Here is a 27,831-nt window from a genome sequence, read left to right on the forward strand (position 1 = left end):
AAAGTCTCTGAATTACTGCAAGTCTTTTCCCACTAGGAACACCCAGTGCTTCCTGGACCAACAACGCCAACAAAGACCACTAGAGGTCATTCTTCTGCCTCTGTTTGGGCAGGTGTGCCCCAGATGCTCCCAGATGCACTTGTTTGTGTCCAGCGGCTTCTAAATGTCCACTAATCGATACAGCCCAATAGTGAACGCACGTGGGGGTAACAAGGCTCCAGGGACCGAAGTGGCCTCTCCTCCTTGGATGGAGGGTGAGAGCCCAGCGGCTCCTGGGTGGGTTAAGGAGAGTCAATTATGTTACAAGTGTTTATTCACTTGTGGAAACTCCTAGGCCAGGTGAGTCCTAAAGTGGGTGATGGTAGGTTTCCAAGTTAAATGAAACCAGCCTTGTCTTCAATCAGCCTGCACACTCCTGGTGCTGTGGTGATGAGTGCTGCAGGTGGTCATCTTGTGGGCACAACGGTCACTTCAGCTGGCATCCTACTTGCCCCAAGCTCTGGGCTAAGCACTGGGATGGAGAATGGAACCGTGCACAATTGTGATCTCAGGGAGCTTCCAGGTCACCTGGGGGACAGGAACAGGTCATGCTGTGTTGTCCCGGGTGGTGATGTGCCAGCCACATGCATCTGGAGCTATGCAGAATGGCGCAGGGGAAGTGACCCAGTCTGGAAAGGGAAGGAAAACTTCCTGGAGGAGGTGATAATGAGGTGAGTTTTGAAGGATGACAAAGGAGAGAACTAGGCAAAAGAGGAAGTTTGTTCAAGACAAAGGGACAATAGGAGCAAAGTCAGGAGGAGCAGAGAGCAGCCAACTTTGTGCAGGGAACTACTGAAGTTTCCACCTTCCTGATGGGAAATGGGAAAGCCAGGTGGTGGCAGGTGCTGGAGCTCACATTGAGGGCAGGGACTCAGTTCAGCATCTGAAGTGCCTGCAGGCAGTGACCTGATGGATCAGGTTTGGAGTGGACCACACTGGAGACCATGGAGATGAAAGGATGTCCAAGAAAACATTGGCCACATCCCTCCTTGGCCTCCTGCTGTCTGCGGGACCTCGCCCTTAAGGACAGGACCACAGACACTATCAGGCTCAATTGTAATAAGTGGATTAAGGGGGTAACTGAGACTCAGAGAAGGGCAGGAATTTCCTTGAGCACACATAGTGGGAAAAGTCTGTGACATAAAACCTGTAAGCTCCTTGTAAGATTCACTTCCTCTAGTTATGGAGGTACTTTGGTTAATATGTTTCATGACTTACAATGACATTTCCAGGTTGATCTCGAAGCCTTTCTTGTTGTCCAGCTCTTCAAAATTGGAAATGGCACCCATACTGATGTCTCTGTCCTGCTTTTAAACTCAGGTTCAATTTCATTTTCAGCTGCTTACATTAAATCTAATTTTCAGTCTGAAGCTAAAACAAGGTTTGACATATATAATGAACCACCATTTGACAAAAATAGAGAACACATTACCTATGAGACCTTTGTTTCTCTAATTCAAAGGAAAGATCTCCTGTGCTTTTTGAATTCCTTCCAAAGATCTCCTTCTTCCTTGTGCTTCAACGTCCTCATCTGGACTTGAGGGAGGGCGCTCGCCTGAGCCTAAGCCCTGAAGATCTGGGCTGCCCATCTCCTGGCTCCTGGTAAGGATCAAAGGACTAAGCATATGAAGGTGCTGGCCACCCAGTCACCAGCCAGAGCTGTGGTGACACCACAAAGGGCTTTATCATGATGCTGCAGGTATTTTTAATTTTATTATTTTAATACGTGCATAGTTGCTTTAGAATGTTGTGTTAGTTTCAGGTATATAGCAGAGTTTTCAGTAACCCATCTATATCTATATCTTCTTTTTCAGATTGTTTTCGCTTGTAGACTACTACAAACTATTGTGGCGAGAATATACAGAAGAACTGTACAACGTAGGTCTTAATGACCCGGACATTGTCACCCTGATTATTTAGCATATATGCAGAGTATACATCATGTGAAATGCTGGGCTGGATAAATCACAAGTGGGAATCAGGATTGCCAGGAGAAATATCAATAATCTCAGATATGCTGATGACATCATCCTAATGGCAGAAAGTGAAGAGGAACTGAAGAGCCTCTTGATGGAGGTGAAAGAGGAGAGTGAAAAACCTGTCTTAAAACTCAACATTGAAAAAACTAAGATCATGGCATCTGGTCCCATCACTTTATGGCAAATAGATGGGGAAAAAATATAAACAGTGACAGACTTTATTTTCTTGGGCTCCAAAATCACTGCGGATGGTGACTGTAACCATGAAATTAAAAGATGCTTGCTCCTTGGAAGAAATGCTATGACCAAACTAGACAGCATATTAAAAAGCAGAGACATCACTTTGGCGACAAGCATCTATATAGTCAAAGCTATGGTTTTTCCAGTAGTCAGGTATGGATGTGAGAGCTGGACCGTAAAGAAGGCTGAGCATTGAAGAATTGATGCTTTTAAATTGAGGTGGAGGAGACTCTTGAGAGTCCCTTGGACAGCAAGGAGACCAAACCAGTCAATCCTAAAGGAAATCAGTCCTGAATATTCATTGGAAAGACTGATGCTGAAGTTGAAGCGCCAATACTTTGACCACCTGATATGAAGAGCCGACTCATTGGAAAAAAACCTCCTGAAGGCATGAGGAGAAGGGGATGACAGAGGATGAGCTGGTTGGATGGCATCACTGACTCAATGGATGAGCAAACTCTGGGAGGTAAGTGAAGGACAGGGAAGCCTGGTGTGCTGTAGTCCATAGGGTGGCAAAGAACTGGACACAACTGAGCAACTGAAGAAAAACAACTACATGATAACATGATATTTGTCTTTTTTTTACTTACTTCACTTAATTTGATAATCTCTAGGTCCATCTATGTTGCTGGAAATGGCATTATTTCAATTTTTTATGGCTGAGTAATATTCCATTGTATATATGTACCACATCTTCTTTATCCATTCATGAGTTGATGGACATTTAGGTTGCTTCCATGTCTTGGCTATTGGGTTTTATCCAGATATATACTCAGGAATGGGATTGCTAAATCATTTGATAGCTCTGTTTTCAGTTTTTTAAGGAACTTCGATACTGTTCTCCATAGTAGCTGTACCAGTGTACATCCCCACCAGCTGTATAGGAGGGTTCACTTCTCACACCCTCTCTGATGCTGCGATATTTTTAATGGAGTTTCTTCTCCAGAATTCTAGACTGACTTATTCACACTTCCGTTTATACATCTTTTGGAAACCTATTCCATAGAGATCCTAACATAACCTGCTAAGCCCTGGAGCAGAGGTCTAGCTAGACTATTCAGAAGGTGTTATAATAAACGTTGGGTATTTGCATTCCTGACTTGAATGAGGCTTCTGCGTCCCTTTTGTCTTCAGTCCCATATCTGTGACTTGTACTCTTGTTGAATCAGACTCCATGGGCACCTTTACTTCACTGGTTCCAACCTGACTCCAGTCAGCACTGGCCTGAATGTTCCACTTGATTGGGTTCATATTCCTCTAAAAATGTTGCACAAAATACTCATTCTCAGGAATGCTAGTGGGCTTTTCAGCGAAGAAGGGCTGTGATCAAACAGGTCAACGAAATTACACATGGACCTCCACCTTATGTGGGTTTGAAGTGCTCATAGTCACTTTATTTTTAATTCAGCATTGCCTGGATTTATTTGAACAGAAAGCACTCTTTTTTTGAATGTAAAAAAACTTAGACAAAACGCATTAACACCCTGTAGAGCAAAACCATAGCCTTGCAAATACCGTATATGTGCGTGAAATGCTTTTTCTTGAAGCTCAGCTCAAAAAGTCCCTGGAGCTGAATGCTTCTGCCCAAGTCTGCTGATCTGATCTCTTTTCACTGTATTAAATTTAATTTAACGAATGTGATTTAATTGTATTACACTGCTTTAAAAAGATACATATGTTGCTCTAATAAACTTCTCATGCTACACGTTTTGGTGGCTTGGTTGCAGCTTAACAACCAGCTTTTCTCTTTCATTTCACAGTCGCCATAAACTGAGCCAGAGATTCCTGATATGGAGACTGTGTTGAGGTCCCCTGTCCCCTCCTGGGAACAGAGCCCTACAGCTGGTTCTGCCACTACCAGAGGCTCCATCACCTGCCTTGATCCTGGGGTTGTTCAGGCACTTGGTCACCACGTACTTGCCATGATTTAAAATTTTTAAATTTATTTTTTGAAGTATAGTTGATTTATAATGTTGTGTTCATTTCTGCTCTATAGCAAAGTGACTAAGTTATACATATGTATTCTTTTTCATATTCCTTTTGGTGTATCACAGGGCATTGAATATAGTTCCCTATGCTCTATAGTGAAACTTTAGTTACGGAGTCATCTCCGACTCTTTATGACCCCATGGACTATAGCTCACCAGCCCCTCTGTGCATGGAATTCTCCAGGCAAGAATACTGGAGTGGGTAGCCATTCCCCTCTCCAGGGGATCTTCCTGACCCAGGGACCAAACCCAGGGCTCCTGTACTGCAGGCAGATTCTTTACCATATGAGCCACTTGCTTTTCATCCATGCCATGATTTATTTTTCATTAAGGTTATCTGAGAAGTGAGTTTGATCAAATAGAAGGTGTGTTTAAATGCATCTGATAACATAACAAAGAAGAGTCATCTTAAACAGCCAATGCCTTCTGTCCCCCTCTTTTAGTCCATCAGTTTGTTTCTGATAATAAATAATAAAAACAACTCTACATTTTGAGAATGTTTCATCTTTTCAGAACATGATCACATTGGTTGGATAGCGAATCCTCTGGGCAACCCTGCAGGGCGTGGGTGCCTGGGTGCAGTGACCCTGCCCGGCAGCATCGAAGTTCCAGGAGCACTGGGGTCTCCAGGCTCCAGAGATACTCGGGTAGGGGGAGGCTTCAGGCTGGCCTGGATCAACAGGAGGGGGAGGGTCTGAAAGGGCTCCTCCCCTCCCCCTCCTGGCTGTTTCCCCCACATATAGTGAGGGATAGACTCCTTTCTGAATTTGGCAATAAGAAGTTCATGATCTGAGCCACAGTCAGCTCCCGGTCTTGTTTTTGCTGACTGTATAGAACTTCTCCATCTTTGGCTGCAAAGAATATAATCAATATGATTTCAGTGTAGAGTTGTCTTTTGTGTTGTTGGAAGAGGGCATTAGCTATGACCAGTGCGTTCTCTCAGGAAAACTCTGTTAGCCTTTGCCCTGCTTCATTTTGTACCCTAAGGCCAAATTTGCCTGTTACTCCAGGTATCTCTTGACTTCCTAATTTTGCAGTCCATTTCCCTATGATGAAAAGGACATCTTTTTTTGGGTGTTGGTTCTAGAAGGTCTTATAGGTCTCCAAGGAACTGTTCAACTTCAGCTTCTTCAGCATCACTGGTTGGGGCATAGACTTGGATTACTGTGATATTGAATGATTTGCCTTGGAAACGAATAGAGGTCATTCTGTCATTTCTGAGATTGCATCCAAGCACTGCATTTTGAACTCTTTTGTTGACTATGATGGCTACTCCATTTCTTCTAAAGGATTATTGCCCACAGTAGTAGATATAATGGTCATCTGAATTAAATTCGCCCATTCCAGTCCATTTTAGTTCACTGATTCCTAAAATGTCGATGTTCACTCTTGCCATCTCCTGTTTGACCACTTCTAATTTACCTTGATTCATGGACCTAACATTCCAGGTTCCTATGCAGGATTGCCGTTTATAGCATCGGACTTTACTTCCATCACCAGTCACATCCACCAGTGGGCATTGTTTTTGCTTTAGCTCTGTCTCTTCATTCTTTCTGGAGTTATTTCTCCACTCTTCTTCAGTAGCATACTGGGTACCTATTGACCTAGGGAGTTCATTTTTCAGTGTTTTATCTTTTGCCTTTTCATACTGTTCATGGGGTTCTCATTGCAAGAATACTGAAGTGGTTTGCATTCCCTTCTCTAGTGGACCACATTTTGTCAGAACTTTCCATCATGACCCATCTGTGGCCCTACGTGGCATGGCTCATGGTTTCATTGAGTTAGACAAGGCTGTGGTCCATGTGATCAGTTTGATTACTTTTCTGTGATTGTGGTTTTCATTCTGTCTGCCCTCTGACAGATAAGGATAAGAGACTTCTGGAAGCTTCCTGATGGGAGAGACTGACATTGTACAAGAGGCAGTGATCAAAACAATCCCCAAGAAAAAGAAATGCAAAAATGCAAAATGGTTGTCTGAGGAGGCCTTACCAATAGCTGAGAAAAGAAGAGAAGCTAAAAGCAAAGGAGAAAAGGAAAGATATACCCATTTGAATGCAGAGTCCCAAAGAATAGCAAGGACATATAAGAAAGCCTTCCTCAGTGACCAATGCAAAGAAATAGAGGAAAACAACAGAATGGGAAAGACTAGAGCGCTCTTCAAGAAGATTAGAGACATCAAGGGAACATTTTATGCAAAGATGGGCACAATAAAGGACAGAAATGGTATGGACTTAACAGAAGCAGAAGATATTAAGAAGAGGTGGCAAGAATACACAGAAGACCTGTACAAAAAATATCTTCATGACCCAGATAACCATGGTGGTGTGATCACTCACCTAGAGCCAGACATCCTGGAATGAGAGGTCAAGTTGGCCTTAGGAAGCATCACCATGAACAAAGCTAGTGGAGGTGATGGAATTCCAGGTGAGCTATTTCAAATCTTAAAAGATGATGCTGTGAAAGTGCTGCACTCAATATGCCAGCAAATTTGGAAAACTCAGCAGTGTCCGTCCACAGGGCTGGAAAAGATCAGTTTTCATTCTAATCCCAAAGAAGGGTAATGCCAAAGAATGTTCAAACTACCCCACAATTGCACTCACCTCACATGCTAGCAAAGTAATGCTCAAAATTCTCCAAGCCAAGCTTCAACAGTATGTGAACCATGAACTTCCAGATGTTCAAGCTGAATTTAGAAAAGACAGAAGAACCAAAGATCAAATTGCCAACATCCTTTGAATCATCAAAAAAGCAAGAGAGTTCCAGAAAAACATCTGCTTTATAGATTATGCCAAAGCTGTTGACTGGGTAGATCACAAGAAACTGTGGAAAATTCTGAAAGAGATGGGAATACCAGACCACCTGACCTGCCTCCTGAGAAATCTATATGCAGGTCAAGAAGGAACAGTTAGAACCAGACATGAAACAACAGACTGCTTCCAAATTGGGAAAGGTCAAGGCTGTATATTGTCACCCTGCTTATTGAACTTATATGCAGAGTACATCATGCAGAATGCTGGGCTGGATGAAGCACAAGCTGGAATCAAGATTGCCAGGAGAAATATCAATAACCTCAGATAGGCAGATGACACCACCTTTATGGCAGAAAGTGAAGAGGAACTAAAGAGCCTCTTGATGACAGTGAAAGAGGAGAGTGAAAAACCTGGTTTATAACTCAACATTGAAAAAACTAAGATTATGGCATCCAGTCCCATCACTTTATGGCAAATAGATGGGGAAACAATGGAAACAGTGAGAGACTTAATTTTCTTGGGCTTCAAAATCACTGCAGATGGTGGCTGCAACCATGAAATTAAAAGACACTGGCTCCTTGGAAGAAAAGCTATGACCAAACTAGACAGCATATTAAAAAGCAGAGACATTACTTTGCTGACAAAGGTTCGTCTAGTCAAAGCTATGGTTTTTCCAGTAGTCATGTATGGATGTGAGAGTTGGACTGTAAAGAAAGCTGAGGGCTGAAGAATTGATGCTATTGAACTGTAGTGTTGGAGAAGACTCTTGAGAGTCCCTTGGACTGCAAGGAGATCAAACCAATCAATCCTACAGGAAACCCATCCTGACTGTTCATTGAAAGGTCTGATGCTGAAGCTGAAACTCCAATACTTTGGTCACCTGATGTGAAGAACTGACTCATTTGAAAAGACTCTGATGCTGGGAAAGATTGAAGGTGGGAGGAGAAGGGGACGACAGAGGATGAGATGGTTGGATGGCATCACTGACTTGATGGGCATGAGTTTGAGCAAGCTCCGGGAGTTGGTGATGGGCAGGGAAGTCGGGTATGCTGCACTCCATGGGGTCGCAAAGAGTTGGACACGACTGTGTGACTGAAATGAACTGAAGACTCCTTTCTGACCACATCGGATTGGGGGCGCTTCCTCCAGTATAGAGTGTCTGGCTGCTTCGCCTAATACGGTACCCCCCCTCACCCCGGTTTTTGAAAATATTTCTGTGCTCAGAAGATGGGCATCTCCACCAGTCCTGAGCGGCACCAACGCCCCAGCGGCCCTTTTTGGGTAAACACCGCCACCTAGTGGCCAGTGGAGAGTCCCTGTCACCAAGAGACCAGAGGGGCTGGTGTTTGGCCCCTTTTCAGTGGAGGGTAGCACTTTATAAAGTGATCTCGTGGGGAGAGCGCTTGCCTGAATCACTCCCTTGAAAAAGATCCAAACGTAGTTGTTTAGTTTAATGACCTGCATGATTATAGGCTTCGGATGTGGCGTGCGTGCCAAGAAAAAGGGTGAACAATACACAAACTCTTGAGGGGAAAGTTCCTTAGGAGAGCAGAGCAGACAACATAAGCCCCAGTGTTCGGGAGGGCCCGTGGTTGCAGTCACATTTCTACGGCATTAATCAATTTGTCCTGTGATGGACAGGAGTCCCGTTCCCACGCTGAGGTTTGTTTGCTGGGGAAAGACTTGGAATGTAAAGAGAAGCCCCAGCCCTGCACAAAATCTTAGCAAACGCTTCTTCTGTGTGAAACGCAAGCAGGCGGGGAGGTGTGCTGGCCTTGGAGGAGGCTCTATTGCCTTTGCCCAAAGAGCACCCAGACCTGGAATACAAGAAGCACCCTGTGGGATGTCACTGGGTGCTGTGCATGCCATGTTGGCTGTGATCAAGCATGATGGCCTTCGATTCAAGGACTGGTTATTTTTGTCCAGACAGGCTGACCTCAGAGGTCTGAGCAGGCAGATGGGGGTGGGGGTGGGGTTCTGACCCCAAACTGTGAGCCGGAGCCCCGGGGTTTTTCGACTTGGGTGGGTGGTAGGTCATGGGAGACCATCTTGGACGATGCATGCTTTGTTCTTGTCCCAAGTTAGAGTCGAGTGTGTGTGGCTTGGAGCCCCAAAGTGCAGGAGGTTTGCCCTGACATGTGGTCTTACCCTCTAGAATCTGCCCCTCAGCCCTCCTTTGATAGTTCAGGACTTAGCAGGCAGAAGAAACCCACTTGTGCATTCCGAAGTTGGGACCATATGCTGCTTTGCATTTTGAAGCAGACTTTTAATAGCTGTCTCCTGTTACCTAGCTAAAAGTAGCTGCACGCCGCTCGCCATCCACTTTCACACCTCTTCTCCCTTTCTCCTGGACCGCTCCTTCTGTGCGCCCTCAACTACAGACCCTCACTGGGTCTGAGTATCCAAAGGCATCCCTTGGCTTCTCTGGTTCATGAATGCAGGTGTGATGTCAGCCTGACCGCCTGCTCCGCCTGCATTTCCTCCTCAATTGGCCCCTCCAGCCCTCCTCTTTCCCCACCTATGAGCGATGGGTCCCTGGACCAGCTCCAAAGCATTTTCTTTCATCCCTTGATTGGAGTTTTATTTTTAAGAAGAAAGCCAAGCACATTTTTAACAGCCGCAAGCAGATGGAGCGAGCTCTTCTGAGGCAACGTGGAGGTAATAAAACACAGAGGGCTCATGGGCCCTCGCTAATGAGGGGCCCTGGGGCTCCCCACCCGCTCTCACCACCCTGCAGGATGCCTTGGCTGGGTGGGAGGCGGAAACCCTGGGCAGCATTTTCCTGCCTTCTTCTGTCCTCAAACAACTGACCGAAGTCTGCACCTTTCCTGTCCCCAAGCCTTGCCACCTCCGTCTGGAATGTGCTTCATGCCTTGGGCTTCATGACAATTCTTTCTTCTTGGTAACCCTCACTGTAGGTACCTGCCTCCGGCCCCCATGGTGCACATGCATACACACACATGCACACACACGCACATGGAGTAACATAGCTTGTTTCTCCATCATTAAGTCATTTCCTTTGAACCATAATCCTTTCTTTCCTGCCCTCCAGCCCATCTTCTGGAGTAGACTCTCAGCTGTCTCTACTGCGAGCTTGCAGCAGTCTCTGCCCCGAGAGTAGGATCAGGACCAGCCCTCCACGACGGATGCTTCAGGCATCCTCACTCTGCCCCCGGCCTGGCCATGGGGACCGATCCCCAGTCATGCTGGCTTTCCTCATCTGCTCTCAAGTGTGTCCCTGCTTGATGGCCTCCCCTGCCCCTTGGTGTCACCCTTTATACTAACGCCCCTTCCCTTCCCCCAGACAGAGGGAGACACTGCTTCCGCTGGGACAGTCCCAGGAAACGTCCCCATGCGGCCTGATCATCTTATAGGATGATGTTCACTCAAGTTCACTCCCTGTCCCTAAGCCTCTACGCAGGGCTCGCCTTTGTGCTCCGTGAATGTCCGTGGGTTGCAACAGAAAAGAGCATGCTGATCTGAGCAAGCGGGCTGAGTGACCACGGTGCCAAGCGCATCATGTCCAGCATGTCCATCTATCGCCACAGCAACCTTGGGTGTGGGCTTGTATTGTAACTGTTTTAGGGAGGAGTAAACCAAGACTCCAAGAGGTTGGATAACCTGCCTGAGTTCCCACGGGCCTCTGTGCCAAGCATCCTGCAGGCAGTGGGAGAGGGCAAGGTGGGGGGGCAACCCTCAAGGCTGGGGCTGAGGAGCTGGGTTGGGTGGGAGAAGCCATGAGAAGCTGTGGTTGGCTTAACAGTGGCTCACAGCAACAGCGAGGGGCATCGGAGGAGGAGGACGCTCAGGCTGGAGCCATAGCCAGTCTGGAGGAGCCTGAGGAGGGGATCCAGAGGGTCTCAATGGTGGGCGAGGGAGGAAGAGGCATCTGGATGGCAGGGGGTTGAGTGCATGGGTCCCATGACCAGAGAGGGGGGAAACAGGAGACAAGCCTGCATGGGGTCATACTGTGGGGGGCTGTGAGCTTTGAAGGGTCCCCTGGTCCTCTTGATGGAGTGCTTGGATGGCGGCAACTGGAGCTGTGATTGGCATCTGGCTCCTGGGCCATCAGTACGTCTAGGGTTGTGAGAAGTGGGCCGGGCGTCTAGGTCACAGCAGCATGAGGGGAGGGGCAGGAAGCAAGGAGGCGGATGGAGCAGGTGGCCGAGATGGGGCTGCCTCAGCTGAGCTGCCAGGGCCCTCTGTGGAAGGGTTGTGAAGGGCACCCCCCCGCAGAGTCAGCTGTCACCCCCCATGGCTGCTCCTCGGCCCTTTCTGGGGCAGGGGCTGTGCGTCTTCTCTCTGCATCCCTCCACCCTCACCATACTGGTGCCCAGGGCAACACAGGTGCCCTTACTGCCCCTCCCTGGCTGACTGAGCATGGTCCTGGACCCCATCTTCAGACGCATGCTTCCCCAAGAGCCTTCCCCAAGAGCCCCTCTCTGCTATGAATGGCTGGGAGGGTGGGGCATCTTTCCTTTTCTCTGAACCAGGGGGAGGCAAACATCTTCTGCAAAGGGCCAGGTTGTTAATGATTTTGTTTGCTGTCCAGTCTCTGTGCCAACACCTAGGAGAGGAAAAGCCACCCTTGACAATGTGGACAGGAATGAGGGGACTTTGTTTCAATAAAGCTTTATTTAGAAAAACAGACAGTGGGGTCCCATGAGTGGTAGCTTGCAGTTGTTGTGCTGGGTAGTAACCAAGCTCTCCAGGACCAACAAGGTCGGGGGAGGGTGCCGGGGGAGGAGGGGAAGGAGTAGTTCTTAGAACAGGGTGCCCCCTCCCTCCACCGTGGGGTTCCCAGTCCAGGGCTCTGTGAGCCCCGACAAGCATTGGCTTCCACATGAGCTTTCCCCATTTCCTCCCCCTCCTCCCTCTATAGTAATTCAACCTTCCATTCCAGGTCCTGCATAGAACAGAGCATGAACCTGTGTCCTTACTTCTCCTCCATCAAGAAAGCCATCCTCAGTTACAACAGGCAGCGAGGACAGACTTAATTCCATAATTCAGTAAATTTGTGGTGAGCACCCTGTGAGCTGAGCCTGTGCCGGGCGCTGGTGCTGCCCCTCCGCATTTGCTGAGGGACTTTCTTGGGCTTTGGGCTTGGACCCCAAACTTGGTAATGCTGTCAGTGGCTCTCACATTGCCTTCCTTTGATTTCTAATCAAAGGCATGCAGCCCCTGTTCCTTCTTCTCTAGCGCTCTCCCCTCACCATCCCCCACCACCCCAGAGCCTTAAGCTTGTTATAGGCCAGATCCGCCTGGCAGGTGGGATTTCCTGGGTGGCTCAGTGGTAAAGAAACTGCCTGCCAATGCAAGACACATAAGAGACCTGGGTTCAATCCCTGGGTTGGGAAGAACCCCTGGGGGAGGGCAAGGCAACCCATTCCAGGATTCTTGGGTGAAGAATCTCATGGACAGAGGAGCCTGGAGGGCTTCAGTTGGGTCGAAAATAGTTGGACACAACTGAAGCAACTTAGCAAACATGAGCGCCTGGCAGGTGATTCTTGTGCTAGGAGTGAAGGGCCCCTCCTGGCCCATCACCAAAATCCCTTCCCTGTTGACCCTCACGAGGGAGATGAAACATCCTTCCCCTCAGCAGTGTGGTTACAGCTCACTCCAGGTGGCCCCTGGGAAATGCAAGACAGATAGTGTTGGCCACTTGGGAAGCATCACCCACTCACCCCCTGCACGTAGCCATGAAGTTGGATGAGGAGAAACTGGAGCTCATGGTGTGAAATGCTTGGCACAAGGCAGGAGCCAGGGGTGGGATCTGAGACCAGAGCCATGAAGTCCAAGTGCACTGCTCTCTGCCGTTGGCCCCACCTACTCAGGATGACCAGCCTCTCGGGTGCAGAAATGGGCCAGGTGACCCTTCAGGTGGGATGGTGTATGTGTGTGTACGGCAGGGAGTGGGGATAAAAAAATTCAGGGCAAGAGGCTGTGGGAGGCAGGCCTGGAGGGTCAGCTGCAGGCACCCAGGGAGCATTTCAGGGTCACTTGGGGCTCCCAGGGGCTGGGAGGAGGGTCATCAACAGTGGGGAGCCAGGTAGGGGAGGGATGGGGGTTGTCCAGCTCCTTGGCCTCTCTCCTCTGCCATTTAACCTGGGCATGAAAAGCATGGGCTCTGTGCCAAGCCCTGATCTTGGCACATACTCTTCACGCTGCCCTGGAGGAGTTTATTATGATTGTGTTAAAAGGAGGCTGCGAAATCACAGCAAAGACGGGAAACTTTGTTTTCATACAGAATGGGAGGGGCATGTGGAAACAGAAATGCGAAACAAAGGCTGATTGATTTTCTGTTAACCGTGGACATGGGGAGATGGGATGCAGGCGGGTGTGTGGGTCACATGGGGTGTGGGTGAGCAGGAGGACTCTCAGGAGCCAGTTCATACACCAGTGGGGGCCATGTGGCACCTCTAAGGCCCATGCCTCTGGGAGAGGGTTCCCCATGGGGACGTGGGCTCCTTGCTCCTTTTGTTTTGATGTGGACCATTTTTTTTAAAGTCTATTGAATTTGTTAGAATATTGCTTCTGTTTTTATGTTTTGGTTTTTTGGCGGTATGTGGGATCTTACCTCCCTGACCAGGGTTAGAACCTGTACTTTGTGTACTGAAAGGCAAAGTCTTAACCACTGGTGTGTCCTGTCCTGGGCTTAGCAGCACATCAGCCAGGCAGGTGCTTATAGCCACCTAGTGCATATATGCGCACTCAGTCACGTCCGACTCTTTGAGACCCCGTGGCTTGCAGCCTGCCAAGCGCCTCTGTCCATGGAATTTTCCAGGCAAGAATAACGGAGTGGGTTGCCGTACTCTCCTCCAGGGGATCTTCCCGACCTAGGGATTGAACTCGAGTCTCTTATGTCTCTCGCATTGGCAGGCAGGTTCTTTACCAGCTGAACCACCGGGGAAGCCTCTTAACCACTGGACTGCCATGGAAGTCACTCCTTGCTCCTTTTGAGCTCCTCGAGGCTGGAAATTGTCCCTCTGAGGTCTGTATGCTGGTGACCAGGGAGTCGAGAGTAGAGGGTTCTGGGTGGAGTGACTGGAGGGCAGAGCGGGGGGATGGGACATTTGAGAACAAATGGTCTTGGCTTGGTCCTCCCACGTGGTCTCACTAGGATGGTAACCAGCAGCCCAGGCATTTTAGACACTTTACATATATGATCATCTCATTGGGTGCTAGTTACTGTTTCTGATTTATAGACTAAGAAGCTGATCCATAGAAAAGTTAAGCAATTCACCAGAGTCAAAGAGGCAGTGAATGGAGTCAGGCTGGGGGATGGTGGCTACACAGGCTGGCTGGACCCGCCTCCTCCAACTATGACCTCCCAGGGGACATAGCTAACCTGGCTTGGCATCCAGCTCCCACTGGGCGCCGCTTGAATGTTCGCCAACTTTGGGAGCCAGCAGGACCACAAGCATTCTCTACTGTCATTATTGATCTTTATAGAAGAAGAGGCATCATGTTTCCGATCCCAGTCACTGCCTCCAAACAGGTCTGTGGAGTTCAAAGTCATCAAGGGTGGTTAGCAGTTTCCTGGACCTGCTGTTCACAGTCTCATAAGATGCCCCGGGGCTGCTGAAACTCTCAGGCTGCCTGACTCTGCAGCTCTGACCCAACCTCCTTGATTTTCCCTTTGCGAGCCTTTGCTTGGGCTGTAGGAGCTTGCTGGGTGTTTCTGGTTGAACTTTGCAGACCGATATCAGGCACGGTTGAAGTGTGGCAGGGAGGGAGGGACTCAGACCGCCTCTGGTAGCCCATCTCCTCTGTCCCAGGGCAGTGGTGCCCACATCCAAGGGGGGGGTCTGTGCCCACCACTCTTTGGCCCTTGCTGAGCAGACGTTGTTAATGCCAGGTGATGAAAGGAGAAGGGTTAGGCTTTGGGGCAAGTTGGGAATGAATGGGCTTCTGTTCTCTACCCTGACCACAGGTGTTGGACACAAACAGACACCTCACTTTCCTCCTGTAAACACACCTCGTGCAGGTAGATGCTTGTCTGCTCACCTATCTTACGTGGGAGAGATGCCCTTCTCATGCCCTGGCCTCTCTGTTGCCTAAAGGACACTGCAAACTTGAAGCAGCTCCTTGTGTTCCTTCCAGAGGGGATGAAATAAGCCATCAGCAGGGCTTTACCAGCTCCTGGCAAGGCCCCTGGGAAGGCAGGTCCCAGTTGTGCAACACCCAGGCACAGCTGGTGTTTCTTCCAGATGCCTCTGGGCCTCAATCGTATTCTTCCTCTCTCTCCACCCTTCTCCCCACAGTTACGGATTTTGCAAGATGCGTACAACACATGACCAGGGATTCATCTCTCCCAGGCCATTTAAATCCATCAGCCCCATGTTTCTTTTGCCCTTCGATGCTGATAGGTTTCAACAACTCTGTATGACAAAGCTGTGAGATGAAAGTAACAGGTTATTAACAGTACTCACATGGCCGCCCCTGTGGGCAAACAAGTACCTCTGTTTTCCCAGAATGGGAACGGATAGAGCCACGTAACCTCAGTACAGGCCTGGGAACCTTTTTTTTTTTTTTTTTTTTAAATAGAAGACAATATCTTTGTTTGTAATGAAGGGAAGATGTGGGGGAAGCTTAGTGTTCTCAAGACAATTCCTACAACAAGAACTAAAGGGAAAATCTTGAGATTTCCCTGAGATCTATTGATCTTCAGAAGCCTTCTTACACGTGGACATTTCCTAGCTATTGTGGGTATGTGTGATGGACCAGTGACTCCTCTGAAAGTGTCTGCTGAGGTGAAGATGGAGTGATACCCAGTGATGGCTGCAACCCTAGGCTTCCAGGGACCCTCTGAAATGCCAGCATGAGGGCTTTGCTCCTTTGGATTGTGGAAGATGTTTTGCGGCAAATACCTTACACTTGGTGCCAATCAACAACTAACTAGTCGAGCTCCAGCTTGTGGCAGAGACGTGTGGAAAAGGCTTTGTGTCCATGGGTTAGAAATACAGGACAGGCCAGGGAGAATGATGTACTCGGCACCTTCAGAGTTTTTGGAAAAGGTTTGCTAAGGGGACCCAAGCTCGAGGGGCTGTTCATTTCCCATCTCCTGTGCTGACCATTCATGATCCAGATTCCAGAATCTTCTCTCCTCTATTTGAACTGAAGGCACTGGCGACCCACTCCAGTACTCTTGCCTGGAAAACCCCATGGACGGAGGAGCCTGGTGGGCTGCAGTCCATGGGGTCGCTAAGAGTCGGACATGACTGAGCAACTTCACTTTCACTTCTCACTTTCATGCATTGGAGATGGAAATGGCAACCCACTCCAGTGTTTTTGCCTGGAGGATCCCATGGACGGAGGAGCCTGGTGGGCTGCCGTCTATGGGGTCGCACAGAGTCAGACATGACTGATGCGACTTAGCAGCAGCTTAGCAGCTGGCAGCAGAATTGGCTGTGTTTCAATCACGACCTGTGTCCTTTCTTCCTGGGAACCCCCTGGATGACTTGTTCTAGCTTCCTGTTGGGTGTGGCTCTGCACCTGGTCCTGAGCAAGGAGGTGTGGGTGGGATGACACTCCTCTCCAGGTCCCCATAGGCCCATTCCCTTCTAGAGGATGGGGAAGATGCCAAGGGCCTGAGGTCTTGAATGACCATGAGTAGAGCCTTGGGCTTCGAATGAGTGAGAAATAAACTTCCATTAGGTTTAGTCCCTGAGGTTTGGGGGACTGCTTGTTTCAGCAGCTAGCATCACTTAGCCTAACTAATATAGACTGACTGGACCTTCCATGCCCCAGCAAACTTACAATTCCCATGGCCCTTGGGTCTTGCTTTCCAGGATCACCCAGAGCTGACTATGTGAGTTTCAGCTCCCTCACTGTGGTGGTATTACATTTCCAGCACTGACTGTGTGGATCACAATAAACTGTGGAAAATTCTGAAAGAGATGGGAATACCAGACCACCTGACCTGCCTCTTGAGAAACCTGTATGCAGGTCAGGAAGCAACAGTTAGAACTGGACATGGAACAACAGACTGGTTCCAAATAGGAAAAGGAGTACGTCAAGGCTGTATATTGTCACCCTGCTTATTTAACTTACATGCAGAGTACATCATGAGAAACGCTGGGCTGGAGAAGCACAAGCTGGAATCAGGATTGCCAGGAGAAATATCAATAACCTCAGATATGCAGATGACACCACCCTTATGGCAGAAAGTGAAGAAGAACTAAAGGGCCTCCTGATGAAAGTGAAGAAGAACTAAAGAGCCTCTTGATGAAAGTGAAAGAGGAGAGTGAAAAAGTTGGCTTAAAGCTCGACATTCAGAAAACTAAGATCGTGGCATCTGGTCCCGTCACTTCATGGCAAATAGATGGGGAAACAGTGGCTGACTTTATTTTTTGGGGCTCCAAAATCACTGCAGATGGTGATTGCAGCCTTGAAATTAAAAGACCCTTACTCCTTGGAAGGAAAGATATGACCAACCTAGACAGCATATTAAAAAGCAGAGACGTTACTTTGTTAACAAAGGTCTGTCTAGTCAAGGCTATGGTTTTTTCCAGTAGTCAGGTATGGATGTGAGAGTTGGACCATAAAGAAAGGTGAGTGCCGAAGAATTGATGCTTTTGAACTGTGGTATTGGAGAAGACTCTTGAGAGTCCCTTGGACTGCAAGGAGATCCAACCAGTCCATCCTAAAGGAGATCAGTCCTAGGTGTTCATTGGAAGGACTGATGTTGAAGCTGAAACTCCAATACTTTGGCCACCTGATGCAAAGGGCTGACTCATTTGACAAGATCCTAATGCTGGGAAAGATTGAGGGCAAGAGGAGAAGGGGACGACAGAGGATGAGATGGCTGGATGGCATCACCGACTCAATGGACATGAGTTTAGGTAAACTCCGGGAGTTAGTGATGGACAGGGAGGCCTGGTGTGCTGCAGTTCATGCGGTCACAAAGAGTCAGATGTGACTGAGCGACTGAACTGAACTGAACCCTCATCTTAAAGGCTAACATATCTTTTCCTTTCTAATTTATCCTCATCTGCCTGTCCCCTCCCTCCCGATCCCACCTACCTCCAGTTCCTTGTCAGCTCTACCTTTCGAAGACTCTCTCCCCTACAGTTTGCATCTTTATCTGTCACCGGTTTCTTGTCTGTGAATGTGTTCAGGTAGTTCCTATCTTTTAAAATAATGTCTCCATCCATCTTGTTACTCATGCATCGCCTTACCCTCAGCATCAGAGTTAGCTCTTTCTCACTCTCACCTCCTCCTCTTTTCACTCCTCAGCAGCGTGGGACCTGGTCAGCAGCCAGCTCAGAGGACCCTTGGCTGCTACATTTGCCAATGTCCTCACAGTTCCCATGCCTCATCTCTTCTGGGCACTTGGTCCTCTGGCCAGGTCTTCCCTCTTGAGCTGCGCCGGCCTTTACCACTCTGCTTCCCTGGAACTCTGATCACTCCTCCACCACTGGCCAGTCCCCATGCAGGGATGGAGGGAAAGGTACAGCATCTGGCCTCTTCCTTTCTTCATGGTCTCTCCTTTCATTCTCTGTATTCCTCACTCTTTTAGCTGCAGCTGCCAGCTTCACGCAAAATGAAACAACCTAAATGTCCATGAATGGACAGATGAATGGATTAAGAAGATGTGGTATGTGTGTATACATGGAATACTACTCAGCCATAAAAAGGAAGCAAATAATGCCCTTTGCAGCAACATGGATGGACCTAGAGGTTATCATACTAAGTGAAGTAAGTCAAAGAAGGACAAATATATGATATCACTTATATGTGGGATCTAAAAAATGATACACGTGAACTTATTTACAAAACAGAAATAGATCCATAGACATAGAAAGCAAATTTAGGATTACCAAAGGGGAAACGGGGTAGGGAGGGATAAATTAGGAGACTGGGATTAACATATACATATTACTACATACAAAATGGATAAACAAGAAGGACCTACTGTATAAATCAACTATACTTCAATAATAATGATAAAAAAAGATGACGTCTTAGTCCTGAGCCTACTTCAGGGAACCCTCTGCCCCACCTGTGGGCCTCTCCCAGGACCACTGAACACACGTATGGTGGAACTTGGCCTGCGGCTGTTGCCTGACCTCCCTGGCTGCTCTGTCCCCTGCCACGACAACACCCACCTTGTCCTCTGCTCCCTAGCTGTGCTCTTGTACCCCTGCCCCCACAAGTCTGCTATTTTTGGGGGGGTGCCAGGGGTGACAGGGCAAAGTCAGCAGCTGCCCACCCACCCTCCATCATGTTGATGGAGCCTCATCCGAGGGTCCAGCCCTGGGTGTCTTTGCTTAATGGAGATTTTCATAGCAGCCAACCTATGGCCACCCTTTCGCTCACCTCCCACCCACCCCGTCTCTTTCCTGCCATCAAGCCCCTGGATCTGGCCATGTGTGAGGTGCTCCTGGACACAGTGCCCAGAGCTGGGAGAGTGTGGGCTATGGGTTGGGGCAGACCTGGATCACTGTGCTGGCCCTGCCACCCAGGAACTGTTGACTTTGGCAACAACTTAATCTTTCTGAGATTTTGCTTATAAAGTGGTGATAATACTTGCTTTGACAGGGTTGTTGTAAAGATTGATGGAGGCAGGTTCAGGAAGCCCCAGGGCACATGGCAGGTGGTCCTCGACCCCTTGCTTCTCCCAGGGAAGAACTGGGCTCTGTCCATCCTCAGGTCGGCTGTGGTTTCTGCTCCAGAGCCTGCAGATCTGATGAACGACTTCAAAGCATGAAACCATATTTTCATCTCTCGTTTTTAAGCTCTTTTATTTCTAGAACATTTACAAACAGCGAACCCTTCCTCTAGACCTGGTCTTACTCCCTGGGAGGAAATGAGGCCCCTGAACAATCACTTCATGGCTGCAGAGGTGGAGGCTAGGGGAGCCTTGCTGAGGGACACTGGGGTCTCCAGGAACCTGGTGGTGTTGGGAACGCTGCCCGGGGCCACATCGGGGCCATGATACCTCAGGAAGAAGGGTGGCTGCCAGGGCGGTGTCCAGGCTCAGGACTCGGGAAGGGAAATCCTTCCAACTTTTAGGTCTTCTGTAAGGAAACTGAATCACACAGCAGCCTGAGGCCTGAAAGGTGTCCTCAAGAGGCACCAGCAGGCCGGTGCCGACCGGTGCTTAGAAGTCAGTCATTACCATGTTGTGCCTGACTCTGAGACCCCAGGAACTGTAGCCTGCGAGGCTCCTCCTTCCATGGGATTCCCCAGGCAAGAATATTGGAGTGGGTTGCCATGCTTTCCCACTCTGCAGACTCACCCCCAACTCAGAACCTGTCACAGACAACAGGGCACCTTGGCAGCCAAAGGACAGTGCTGCAGCAGGGGGATCGTTGAAATGAGAGACTTTATAAACCACTTGTTTTTAAGGGGAAAAGGCTGCAAACAGGCAGAAGCACAGATGAATTCACTTGATATGACCCAGGGCCCAAGGTTGTCTATACCTGGCTTAATATTAATAACTGCTTTAAAAAAAACCTTCTATATTTGGTGTCACATGCAGCTACGTTCCGGCCATCCCCTTGTCAATCATCATGCCTGTGAAGGCTAAGAGCTGTGGGGCAGGCTGTGCTTGTGGGGAGAAGCCCATTCTCCTGTTGTCATCCTCACCTGTAGCCTCTGGAACGTTCCACAGCAGCACAGAGGGAAATGATAACCTGAGTACTTTTTTCACATGAGCTCTTTAGAAAAATGCTTTACAAACAGTCTATTAGAGTAGTGGGTGTGGTTAAAGTTACATCAGTGGCAAGTCCGAGCACAGACCTCCGTCATGGTTTTGGGTCTTGCTTTTGATTTTTCTCTGAGGACAAGGTGAAGTAAGGGATTCATGCTAAATTCCCTGGAAATGAGTTCGTTCAGGTAGGTGTAGTCACGGAACCCCTGTCAGTGGCTTTCTTCCTTCGGATGCCCTGGGGAGCCACCACAAGGCACAGCTGGGATGTGAGGGGGTGGAGGACCCTCGGGTAACAGGGGAGACCCACGAGGTCCCGCAAGGCTGAGATGCACCCTGATGCTCTATCACAGCAGCCTCTGGACTTCAGGTCTGTAGCTGGATGCTCAGCTGCCCACAGAAGCTTGCTTTGGGGTGAGGGATGAGAGGCAGATGGGGACAGTGACAGGGGCTATTGCAAGGCCTGCATTTGCTCAGGGAGCAGGGTCTGTGCAGGGCACTGACTGAGGGCTGTCAAGCCAAGGCCGTGTGCAGGACAGGGAAGCAAGGGGATCTGCAAGCAGCTCCCTGGGCCCCCTCTCAGCTCCCACACTAGGGCACTGAGCCTGCTAACCTGCTCAAAAGTGGAGACACAGATGCTATCCCCCAAGGCAAGCACAAGGACCCAGTGTCCCCGAAGGCACGGCCTCAAGCACAGAGCAAGTAGATTTGTTCTACTGTCACGATGACAGCCCAAGCCTCGCCTACCAGGAGCCTCTAGACTGGGGAGGGGGCGGGGGAAGGTGGCTGTACAGACCAGTACAGAGAAGTACTTGAGCACTTGACCTTGAGGCTGAGCTTGACCAACGAATTGCACTTTATCAAGGACAGAAGGATATGCCAGGTGGAAGGACCCAGTGAAAGGATGTGGCCTTTGGGGTCTGAACGGGTGGGTTTTCAGATTCACAGGACTCTCATCATGACTGGATGCCAGGTGATGTTGGTCACCAACATGATGAGGGGCAAGGCTGGCCTGCAGGCAACTGGCCACACAAGACAGATGTTGTCTTCAAAGCAGCGGGGTCTGGGGGAGACTCTGAAGCACACAGACTGATTCTCTGTAAATCTACTTCCTTGATTGAATTTTTCATGCTTGGCCAATATATGCAAAGCCCAGAAAATCAATACCTTTCTTTGAGGGTAAGACCTCCTGAGTAGGAGGAGGGTGTTTGTTGTTTCTCTTTATTTTTGCGGTGGTTGTTACAGAAAATTTCAAACATATAGAAGGATAGGTGGGTCTGTCACCCAGCTCCAACAGCTGGCAACTTGGATGTGAGTTTTCAAGCACAAGCCTTGCGGTTAAAGATGCATTTTAGGTGGCTTAGGAAGCTGACCCACAGCACCTAGGGGTCCCCTGCAAGGAGCTGAGCTGGAGAGAGGAGAGGTGGCTGGCCTGGCAGCCTTGTCAGGTGAGGGATGGGAGAACCCAAACCAAGGCAGAGGGTAAGGCAGAGAGCAGGGAGCTGGGAGAGGTTTTGAAGCAAAACCAACAGGATTTGGTGGCCAACCAAGTGTGAGAATAATGAGGAAGGCTCAAGGTGTGATTCTGTGACCTATGGGTGAGTATTGGGGCAGGAAAGGGCCAAAGGCCAACCACCGTCCTTGAAACCCCGTGGGACCCCATTTTGCATCACAGGTTGCTTCTCCCTCCTTATCCTTCACACGCTGTCACAGCTTGTGTATTTGTCTCTCTTGCATTCGTCTTATGCTTCCAACATGAAACTCTTTGAAGGAAGGTAACTTTTCTTCCACGTCAAGTATAGACCCTCAAAATTGTGTGTGGCTGATTCGATGACTGATGGTAAGGTTCATGGATGATTGTGCTGTTATATACCAGGCTTAAAAAAACAAAAAGCCAAGCTGATTTCAGAGGTGGCTAGAACAAAACAATTTCTTAGAAAAGTATGAGGACCATCAAGACGGTGCCAACCCACTGGGTCTGGGGCAATTTGGGGCAACACTGGTGTGATCTTAGCCGTCTCTTAGTGTTTCTTGTCTTTCAATGCGAAACAGGGAGGGCCTCCTCCACCCTTTTCTTCTTGAGAGATGTGGTGAGGAAAATCCACATGGCAAAGCTAAAGGCATGTACCACACTTGGTTAAAAGCTGCAGTTCTTGGGGGAATTCCCTGGCAGTCCAGTGGTTAGGATTCCACAGCAGGGGGGCATGGATTCTATCCCTGGTTGGGGAACTAAGATCGTGCATGCCTTGTGGCATGTCCAATAAATAAATAAATATTTTTAAAAAAGAATAAGCTGTGATTTTCACCTGGCTTCTCTTGATCTGAGGGGTGGGACCCCCTGAGCAGCCCTTTCTACCACCTTTGCACAAATACATTCTCTGTGCGCGTGTCCAGGACACACGCATGGACACACACCTACTGCTGCTTCTCAGGTCAGGCTCTTCCAGGCTGCTGCTTGCTCTGTCACATGGGTAACCTTGGCAGTTGCCAGACTTGTTGCTGTTTGCAAGCCTACCCATTGGTGATTACCCAGACCGGGCCACCCTGTTACTGCTGGCTTCAGGCCAGCGGGATCGCTCAGTTACAGTCACTCCCCAGATGTTCATGTCTGCCTGAAATCCCAGGGCAGGAAGGGCCCCTAGGAGGTCCTCTGGCCCCCTCCCGCCTCAAGGCAAGACCAGACCACAGTCAAACTGACCCAGACAGTGGGGGAACAGGCCTGCTGGTAAAACCTAAGAAGTCCTCTCCTGGGTAACTAGTTCTGACAGTTAAGAAGCTCTTCCATCAAGGAACACCTGACGTCCAGGGCGATTTTGGCTGCTCACCTCTGGAGCATCTGCTGGTGGGTTTGAAATTCTAGGTTTGCCATTCTGCCCCCGAGGGAAGAAAGACTGGGCAACAGAGTGTGGATTCAGTGTTGGAGGTTTTGCCACCCGTCAGTGAGCTATCTGATGCTCTGGGTGCAGCCCCAGCTCTGAAGTGCCCCAACTTTACTGGTGGATGGTGAGTTTGGTCCAGAATTCTAATGAAGTTTCAGCAGGAAAGAGATGAGGGCAGACCAGGTGTGTTGAATCCGTCAGAACATGCATTGGTTCATTCACTCGTTCAGCAAATTCATGTTGGCCCCACACTTCTGTGCTCTGCAGGAGGAATTAGAACCAGGGGACCCCCAGGTTCCCAAGGCTGGCTGAGGGCGGTGCCTGCCCCAGGCTGCAGGTCTCTGGGGCTTCTGTGGAGATGGGGAGGTGTGTTTTGAATATATTTACAAAGCCTCATGTGTGTGCTCCAGGCTCTCTGGAGGGATTCAATGAGCTATTGGAAAGAGCTGCTCCCTGGGCCGCTGGCCTTTCTTCCACATGTCACTCACACGGTGGCATCCAGGCCCGTGCCATACCCACTATGGCCTGTTGCACAGCAGGCACTCAGTGAAACCTCATCAATGGTTCTTGGAGCTACACACTGCCCCCACCACTGGCCCTTGGGAGCCCATCATGAGCTGGATTGTGTTCCCATGCCCCCCAAATTCATGTGTGGAAGTCCTAATCCCTAGTATCTTAGAACTTAGCTGTATTTGGAGATGGAATCTCAAAAAGAGATAATGAAGGTAAAAGAAGATCATCAGATAGGGCCTAACCCAATGCAACTGGTGTCCTTATTTTTTTTTTTTCCCAAGCCATGCATGTTGCAGGATCTTAGTTCCCTGACCACATATTGAACCTGGGCCCCTGCAGCGGAAGCGTGGGGTCCTAACCACTGGACCACCAGGGAAGTCCCTGACTGAGGTCCTTATAGGAAGAGGGGATCAAGACACAGACACCCACAGAAGGAGGACCATGTGAGAACACTGGGAGGAGACGATTGTCTCTAAGGTAAGGAGAGAACCCACCTCAGAGGAAACCTTAATCTTGGACGTCCAGCCTTCAGAAGTATGATACAATGTGTTTCTGCTGTCAAAGCCCCCAGTTGGGGGTACTTTGTCCTGGCAGCCCCAGCGAATGTACACCTTTGTGGGGAAGAGGGGTTGTGATTTCCATCTTGAGGTCTGTGGTTCCTCCAGACTCCAGATAGGGAACACTGGGCCAATTCCTCAACTTGTCCACCCTAGGTTTCCGCATTTGCAAAATGCGACTAGTCATGGGTTTGTGGTCAGGAACTGATGAGATAGGCGCCCAGGCAAGGCTCAGCCTGATCTGGTGCAGGAGCCCATCAGCCTGGGCAGAGGCTGGCTCTGGGTCCTATGTCTGGTGGGCAGGTGCTATCGAGGCCGCACATGTAAAAAGTCCTCAAAATATTGGATTGGCCGAAAAGTTTGTTTGTGTTTTCTGTAACATCTTACGGAAGCACCTGAATGAACTTTTTGGCCAACCCAATATAAACAGTCTGTGTTCACGGTAGAACCTGGGATAGGAAGGTCTCTGAGCAGACTACACTGGGTGGCAGGTTTCTCTGACTTGAGAACGTGAATGGCGTGGAAGATGCCTGCCTGGGGAACTATGAGTTACAGAGTGCTGCCGGCTACAGGGAAGTTGAAATGCTGGGCTGCAAGTGACCTGCCCAAGGAAATACAGAGGCTGCATGTTGGTCCTTGGACCTGTGGTTCTTTATGTAGATGCACTTCTGCATCAGCCTCCATCTGACCCGGTAGGGGTGGCAGGAGGGTCTGCCTGGCCTGAGCCTGGTGAGGGATGCATGGGAGGCAGAGCCTAGGACCAAGCTGTCCAGGCCAGGGGCCAGGGCCAGCGCGAGCTCTCCAGGGCTGAGCTCCTGGTGCAGAGAGCTACCCCCAAGTGGAACATCCTTGTTTAGCTCTGCGTGGCTGCAGAAGCCAGCTCATCCTATGTTAATACCCTAAGAGCATCATGGGGCTCAGGCATGTCCCTTCCTGGGGTGGGTACCATTTCCTCTTTTACTTGGAACTTGTCTCTCAGAGTGAAGTTGCCTTTGAGTCTTTCTGACCTTTCTCTGCCCCTAGAGCTATGACCTCCTTGAGGGCCATTGCAATCCTAAAAGTCACTCTGTGAGACGCTGAGTCTGGGAGGTCTCTGGGGTGGAGTGGCTGGTGATGGTCATTCTGGAACCCTTCTTTGGGTGGGTCTGGGGACCTTCTCTGCACCCCTTAATTGTATTTTAATATCTATCTATCCTCTTTCACACAGCAGTTACTAAAACATTATTAATTAGGTTACACACACACCCTGTGTAACCATGATAGAAAACGCCAAATTCCAGTTGACAAGAAGCCAGCAGCCCAACCTTTTCTTTTAGTTGAACAGAGAGACCCATTATGTTGGAATTTTATTTTCTTATGGTTTGGAACCATTACATCAGCGTTGATGTAATAACATGGTTAACTTCAGAGGTGTATTTATTTTGGTTTGGAGTTCAGATAGCTTAGCTGTTAGCCTGGGATTGAGCAAAACCCGAACAAATCCACTCAAGCTTGAAATGAGCCATTTTGCCGACCTCCTTCTCCCCTCTCCAGATAAACACACTTCAGATGTATTTTCATCTCGTGGCAAAGGTGGTGACCTTGGGACTGATGGATTTTGGAGACAATGTTCCTTTTTATCTAGTGTGATTAGCCAATTTGTTGTTGACTAGCTGGGTGCTGAGAGGCTCAGCAAGCCCCAAACCAGAAAAGATTCAGGAATTCCACAGCAGCTTCTCTGAAGACAGACTGGGATCTGTTAAGCCTTCCTCTGCAAGCCCAGTTCTCCTGAAATAAGTAGGTAGAGGGGAAGCACACCATCCCGGCGGGGGGATGGGGGAGGTTCCTGTTGGTGTCTGAGCCCAGGGGCTGGGTCTCCAGATAAGAGCTGTGTCCCGGAGGGTTTACTGGAGGCGTCTAGTTGTTTTCTTCTGGGCCCAGTCCTCAGAGGACTCGAACAGGTGGAAAGGCCTCAGACACTGGGTGGTGAGACCCTTTCGGATGGGGTGAAAGCACGGGAGGGCTGTGGGCTGCCCACAGAAGCTGGGCAATGTGTACACGGGGTGGATTGCACTAATCTGTCCAACCTCGAGTGTGCTTGGTAATTTCTATAACCCCAAATTATACAATCTAATCAAATTCCAGGTCCCAGGGATGTTCGGACAACTCCCTTCTTCCTCTGATACTTAGGGAGAAGGAAGCAGAGGATGGGCATGGATAGTCGGGGAGGGGCTGGGGCGGGAGGGGAGGAGCAGACGTCTGAAGAACACAGGAGGATGCATCCATCTGTAAAGGTGTGCCGTGTTCAAGGAAGGTCAGGGGAGTGTGACTGAAGGTGACCCGGTGACCTGGCTCACTGCTGGTTCCTGTGCACAGCCAGATACGCCATCAGGGTGTTTCTATCAGGGGGATACTCTGGGGTCTCTGGAGCAGGAGGCAGAGAGGACTGAACAAGGGCCCGACATCCTGAGAGTTTGCTGGGAGCCGCTACCACCTTCTGCCACACCCAGGAGACTCAGAGACTTCGGACACTGAAGCCACAAAGCACATCTGTCAGGCTGCAAAAGGGAGGAGGCGGTACGGCTTCTGAGGAGTTCCACGACCTTCGTTTAGGGAGCAGGAGACTCACCTCTTCTTCCAGGTGCAAACATTCAGGTATTCATGCATCCAGGTTTAGCCCAGGTCCCATATTACATTCAGCTTCAGAGACTCCCAACACCTCCCAGCAGCCTCCCAATCTTATTGCATTAGGATCTCTGGGAGCAGAATGTGCAGGGAGGCTGAGAACCACTGGTCTGTCCCCCTGACAACGGGTCACGGTTCCAGTGCATTAGATGTTGACTCCCAATGAAGTGGGTCGGGTACCACAGCCTGGATGTAATAGTTCTCCAACATGTCCATCCAGGACATGCAGCCCCACTGCTGTAAAAACAACTGTTGCAGGCCCTTAGTGGTGACCACCCACCCAGGTCACTGTGTGGAGGACATCACTGCTGGAGGCCCGGAGACAAGGGGAGATTCTAGAGGCCAGTGACTTTCCCCTCCTTGAACCTTAAACTTGATGTAACATCCACTTGACATGGCAATGTAGAACATATGTGTACAAGCACAGATGTACAAATGTTTGTAGAACAGAAATGTACAAACACAGATGCCACTGAGACGAGTGTCATGAAAGACATTCATCTTTTTATGTGTGATTGCTGTTATTTTCGATCTTCTTCTTTTATTGCATTAGATCCTAACCCACTAC

At 49.2% G+C, this 27,831-nt stretch overlaps 2 long non-coding RNA genes across 3 annotated transcripts; one reads left to right on the forward strand and one right to left on the reverse strand.

The window, feature by feature from the left end:
- Window positions 1–295: 295 nt before the first annotated feature.
- LOC145540815 (uncharacterized) lies at window positions 296–1,659 on the reverse strand. Its single transcript, XR_014078563.1, has 3 exons — window positions 1,472–1,659; window positions 1,258–1,346; window positions 296–567 (listed from the first exon to the last, which is right to left on the reverse strand). It is a non-coding gene; the product is annotated as an uncharacterized LOC145540815 (long non-coding RNA).
- LOC145540812 (uncharacterized) lies at window positions 561–27,233 on the forward strand. Of its 2 annotated transcripts, XR_014078561.1 has the most exons (7): window positions 593–710; window positions 1,502–1,738; window positions 1,854–2,724; window positions 11,900–12,016; window positions 13,876–13,987; window positions 18,518–18,696; window positions 24,324–27,233. It is a non-coding gene; the product is annotated as an uncharacterized LOC145540812 (long non-coding RNA). The 2 variants fall into 2 exon arrangements; XR_014078562.1 differs by lacking the exons at window positions 11,900–12,016; window positions 13,876–13,987; window positions 18,518–18,696; window positions 24,324–27,233 and adding exons at window positions 6,108–7,538; window positions 8,595–8,710 and having other exon boundaries at window positions 561–710.
- Window positions 27,234–27,831: the final 598 nt, after the last annotated feature.

This window comes from Giraffa tippelskirchi, chromosome 3, assembly GCF_054371585.1.
Source record: "Giraffa tippelskirchi isolate mGirTip1 chromosome 3, T2T-mGirTip1v1.2.pri, whole genome shotgun sequence".
NCBI lineage: Eukaryota > Metazoa > Chordata > Mammalia > Artiodactyla > Giraffidae > Giraffa > Giraffa tippelskirchi.